The sequence below is a fragment of the Dipodomys merriami genome, unplaced genomic scaffold, assembly GCF_024711535.1.
Source record: "Dipodomys merriami isolate MVZ:Mamm:240054 unplaced genomic scaffold, mDipMer1.0.p SCAF_139, whole genome shotgun sequence".
Lineage (NCBI taxonomy): Eukaryota > Metazoa > Chordata > Mammalia > Rodentia > Heteromyidae > Dipodomys > Dipodomys merriami.
The window spans coordinates 661,631-666,977 of record NW_027202704.1 but is presented as its reverse complement, the minus strand read 5'-3'; the positions used below and the strand labels follow the sequence as shown (position 1 = coordinate 666,977).

Below are 5,347 nucleotides of genomic sequence, written 5' to 3'. Positions count from 1 at the left end.
CTGGTTTGGTGGAGATGTATTGTTTCAATTTTTCTTTGCTATGTAAGGTTTTTATTTGGCCTTCAGTTGTGAAGGAGAGTTTAGCTGGGTAGAGTATTCTTCCTTGGTAATTGTTTGATATGAGGGCATGGCATACATCATTACAGGCTCTTATTGCCTTGATTGTCTCTGCTGAGTAATCTGAGGTGATTCTAATTGGTTTCCCTTTATAGCCGATTAATCTTTTCTCCTTCACAGCTTTAAGGATCTTTTCCTTTGTCTGAGTTGATCCTGTGTATTATAATGTGACTGTGGGATGTTCTATTCTGGTCTGGTCTATTTGGAGTTCTAAAAGCTTCTTATATCTGAATAGGCCTATCTTTTTGTATGTTTGGGATGTTCTCTGCTAGGATCCTGTTAAACAAATTTCCTAGACCATTAACTTCTGTTTCTAGGTGCTCCTCTACACCCATTATCCTCAGATTAGGCCTTCTGATGGCGTCTTCCAAGTGTTGGATAGATCTATCATATTTCTTGGATTTGCCTTGGATGGATGTATGTTCTTTCTCTATAATATCTAGGCTGTCTTCAATCCCCGAGATTCGATCTTCTGCATGGTCTAACCTGCTGTCAAGACTTTCTAATTTAATTTTAATTTCTTCTCCTTCTAATTAGTCAGTTTTGATGGCTTCAAATTCTTTGTTGCAGCTTTGTTTTAGATCTTGAATGAACGTCTTAAATTCCTTAATTGGGTGTCCAGTGTTTATCCTGAAATAACTTATTTGATTTTTTATGGTTTCCTTGGACTTCCATTCCTTCTGTTGGGTTCCATTCAGCATTCCCTTTGTGGTCTCCCTGACTTCCTTCAGCTCTTTTTTAATGGCTCCCATGAATGCCTTTAGTGATCTTTGTGTATTCTCATCCTGCTCTCTCAATTCCTGTATTACTCTTTGCTTAGCTTCCTGATGTTCATGCCATCCTGTTGTTCACTTTGCGTGTTCTCAGCCTGGTCACACCTTTCCTTCCTTTCTCTTTGAGTATTCTCTATCTGCTCACGCAAATCCTGTATCATTTTTTTGAGTACCTTCCTCACGCTCATGATATTCCTGTATAAATCTTCGGATTGCCTCTTTTCTCTCCCTATCACACTAATACATAGTCCTTTGTAGGTTTTCAACCTTTTCCTCCATTGACCTTTTGTTTGCCTTCTCTCTTTCCCTATCATGCTCATACAGAGTCCTTTGTATGTTTTCAATATTTTCATTTATCATGTTTGCCAGCAGTGGATTTTTCCTTTATCTGTTCTTTCCCCTGATTATCATGAGTGGGAGTGAAGATACCCGGACTTGCAATTTTTCTTGTGTTTTTCCAACTTACTCTGCCCATTTGGGATGAAAATAACACCAGTTTTTTGCTAGAACACTTTCTTAAGGAAAGCATCACCCAAAGTCTGTATTTCCACAGTCAATATTCTGCAGATACAATCTAGTTCAACAGATACATCTATTCAAAATTAAACAACTATATAGTAATCGGCCGCGAACCACAAAGAAGAATTTGGTAAACCAGAAATTATTAGGTTTAGGGAGAGATTTGGGTAAACAATAGGAATAGAGTGATGTGGGAAGGTACAGGGAGAGTTAACTGAGTCCTAATCTCAAAGTAGGAAATAAGTTGGATAGGATGAAAGTAGAGAGAGAGAAAAAAAGAAGAAAGAGAAAGGGAAAAAAAGTGACCAAAATGTAGAAAAGTAAAAATTAAAAATATGATGCAGAAAGGAATACAAACTATTCAGAGAAGAACGTGAATATAATGAGAGACGGGGAGGAATATAAAGGAGATGTGAAAAACTTAAAAATAAAAATACCTAAAATATTATATAGGTATAAAGAGGTAGTGGTGCTATTAAGGAATTTAAGTCTAAGAGGTTTTGAATTGAGTAATGAATTTGTGGATTAAGTGTGTACACAATGGGGGATAAGGTCTACTAATCGACTACGGGTTTATCTGAGGATGTTCAGAACAACAATTAAGTCACATAAAGAAGAACAAAAGAGAAGAAAAGGTGAAAAAGATAAGAAAAAAGAAGAAAAGATCAGAAGTTCAGTAGAGCTAAACAAAAAGAATTTTTTAAAAGAAAAAGAAAAGTAAAGAAAGAAACATGCACACACACACATATACTCCTAAAATAAAAATTCTAAGAGAAAAAAAAGTTACTAGAAAATTTTTTTTCAAAAAAGGTAAAAATTTAAAAAAAGTTTCCAAAAACATTTTTTTATAAATGGTACCAAAAAAGAAAAAAAGAAAAACAAAATTTTCGTGAGGGGTAGGAAAAATCATGTATCTCCCTTGTGTCCATAATCAGCCTCAGGTTGGAGTCTCTGGTCTTTTTGTGGTGTTTGATTTTCCTGTGGCTTGGTTGGTTTCTTAAGTCAGTTTGTTTGAACAGGCAGAAAGATGCTCTGCTTTACCCAGGATTTTGTGATCCTCCTCCCAGGTTAGTTCAATGGAAGGGAGATCTGCTTTGAGTATCACAAAAGAGGGAGACGGCTTTTTCCTCAAGTTTGGAGATCCTGTGATGAGGCTAGGTTCTGGGTAGTATTGAAGCCTTTCAGCAAACAGTAGCTTTTCCCAGGGGCTAGTTTGTGATAAACTCACAGAGCCCAGCCTGTAGTCACTCTCAGGGTTTCTGTTTACTGAATTTCAATTGATTGTCAAGGCTGCTAAAGGAGGGGCAGCCTCTGGCTCTGATTACCCAGTGAAGAAAGCCACTCCTGGGGCTAGCGCCTGAGCTGGGTGACTTTTCCCTGGGTGGAGCTCAGTCTGACAGGTCAGCTTAGGTTCTTGTGACCTACTAAATGACTCTAGTTTTCATCCAAGGCTTAAGTTGGAGCTAGCAGCTCCACCGAGCATTGTCAGTATCCAAGATGGAGATCTCCAGTACTGGAGGGTGAGGGATGGCCTTCCCTCCTCTGCTCCCTGAGAAGTATTGAGGAAGCATTATATACACTAAATTTGGAATGATACAGAGAAGATTAACATGGCCCCTGCTTAAGGATGACAGGCAAATTCCTGTCATTCCATTGCCTAATTTGTTAGGAAGTGGAAAGACTTGGGAAATAGATTATGAAGTGTAATAAGCCAAGTCCAAACAAACATAAGTCCCATGGTTTCCCTAATTTTCAATAACTAATATATGTCTGGGATAAGCAGAAAAGGTCAAAAGCTATGTGCATATGACCAGAAAAGATTATGTTAAGGTAAATGAACCGAAGTTAGTGACACAAGTGGTTTTTTCTTTCTTGCTATTGTTTCTCACATACGTATAACGTTCAGTATGGTTTTTTTTTTGTTTCTTTATATGTTCGGACCCCATGTTAAATCACTTATTTTCACTGTATTTGAAGTTGGTGCACCTACATCTTGTATATAGTCTCTTCTAATTTTTGGATGGGAAGGAGAAAAAGAAAATGCTTAAATAGGAATACAGGTTCACCCATTGTAACAATGAGATGCACAAGACACTATGTTGTAAAATGAACTTTACAATTGAGGCGGGGGAAGGGAGGAGGTGAGTGGACTTGTGGAGGTGGAAGGGAAGGGATAGTAGGGGAATAATAAAGGAGGAGTTAACAATACTTGTTAGGAAATGTACTCATTGCCTTGCTTGTGTAAGTGTGACCCTTCTGTACAGTAATTTTGCAATTGAAAGACCCCAGACTCACTGGGATACTTTCTCAACGGGAGGGCACCCCAGAAACCAAGACTCCAAACCAGTAGATGCAACAAGCAAGAGGAGTTTATTTGGCATTTGTGCAAACGGACTCTCTGCCCCGGGCAGTCAGAGCACCCTGAGCAGCAGTTACAGGCATTTTTAAAGGCAAAAACCACAAATTAGCATAAAACACTCTTTGTAAAACAATTGTCTCATGGTTGGTCTAAGGGGGGGTTTACATGGTTACAGGCCTATGATTGGTTGACATTTGGCTTAGCTTGTGGTCTTGCCAGGTGGTCGTTGTCAAGGTCCATCCCGGGGATTGTTGCACTGAACTGGAACTGAAAAACATAAACTAAAACTGAAAAACATGTACTATCTGTAACCTTTGACCTTGTCCTGGAGTGGGATGACATCCGGACATCTGGGCCGGCCGATATCCGGATATCTGGGCCTCGAGACTCTGCCCAGTTTTATTTCCCAGGGAAGGGGGTCTGAATGCAAGCATATTTACAGAAGCAAAATCAGCAGTTAGCAAGTTAGTAATGGTAATGGTAAAGTGAGGTTTTTAATTTTTAATCTTTCAGCAATGAAAACATATAAAAATGTTCTGAGATGGAAGAGTTTATTTCCTTTATTTTACTCATAATATCGTTAAGAAATTAATGCAAAACACTAATATGAAGGTATTTTGAATAAATGTGTGTGTGCCCACGCACTTGCATGTGTGTTGGCATGCTCAGAGTTTGAAATCAGGGCTTCAAAGTCTTGCTAGGCCTTTTTGCTCTATTGGTGAGCTACTAAATGAGCTACATCTCCATTCCTGGCCCTTTGCTAGTTCATTAAAAGTTTTGAAAAATAATCTCATGAATTTATTTCGCCCTGATAGGCTTCCAACTGTTATCCACAGATCTCAGGCTCCTGAGTAGATATCCCCAGTAGTTAGGATTACAGGCATGATAAACCAGCAAAAGGCTTTCAGAATAACGTATAAAGTAGAAGAAAATTTACTTCACAGGGGCCGGTTTTATCATCTCCTACTTTTAAAACATTTTGGATTGATTATATGTGAATTTATTTCGTTTTAGAATTCTTAAAAAACAGTAAGTGTTAATATTTAAATGTTTTAGTACTTTTTAAAAAGGATACCGGAACTGTGGGACAGAAGAAATATGCCTCTCTTTGTACCTCAATTTATAAGTTCTGTGCATGATAACCCAATGTGACCAAGACATTGTATGCTATTATTTCTTGTATAATATGAATATTGAATTGAGGGTGTCATAGAATGAAGAGATTTTATCTACCTTTTGTGTATTGCTGAAAGACTTTTGGAAACTTTGACTCATTTTCTTCCTCACTCTGTGTGTCTTTGGGCCATACACTTACTGCCTTTAATTACAATTTTTCCCAACACTAAAATGGTAATAACATTAGCATTATAGCAAATGTTATCTTAAGAATTAAAGGAAATAACACTTGTGAAATACTTAATATAAACTTCTATGGATGAGCTTTGAGTTTAGCCAGCAGTCTTTTTAAAATACTAAATAAAATGTGATAAGTAGTACAGAAAACATTACATGTAGTGAGCAACCAGAACTAATATCTATTGACCATGCTCTGCTTCCAAGCAAGCCAGTGGGATAATTT

The 5,347-nt window shown here is 37.7% G+C and overlaps 1 non-coding gene across 1 annotated transcript; it reads left to right on the top strand.

Moving 5' to 3' along the window:
* Positions 1-2,965: 2,965 nt before the first annotated feature.
* LOC138825646 (U6 spliceosomal RNA) lies at positions 2,966-3,075 on the top strand. The gene has a single exon (XR_011371452.1). It is a non-coding gene; the product is annotated as a U6 spliceosomal RNA (small nuclear RNA).
* The last annotated feature ends 2,272 nt before the right edge of the window (positions 3,076-5,347 follow it).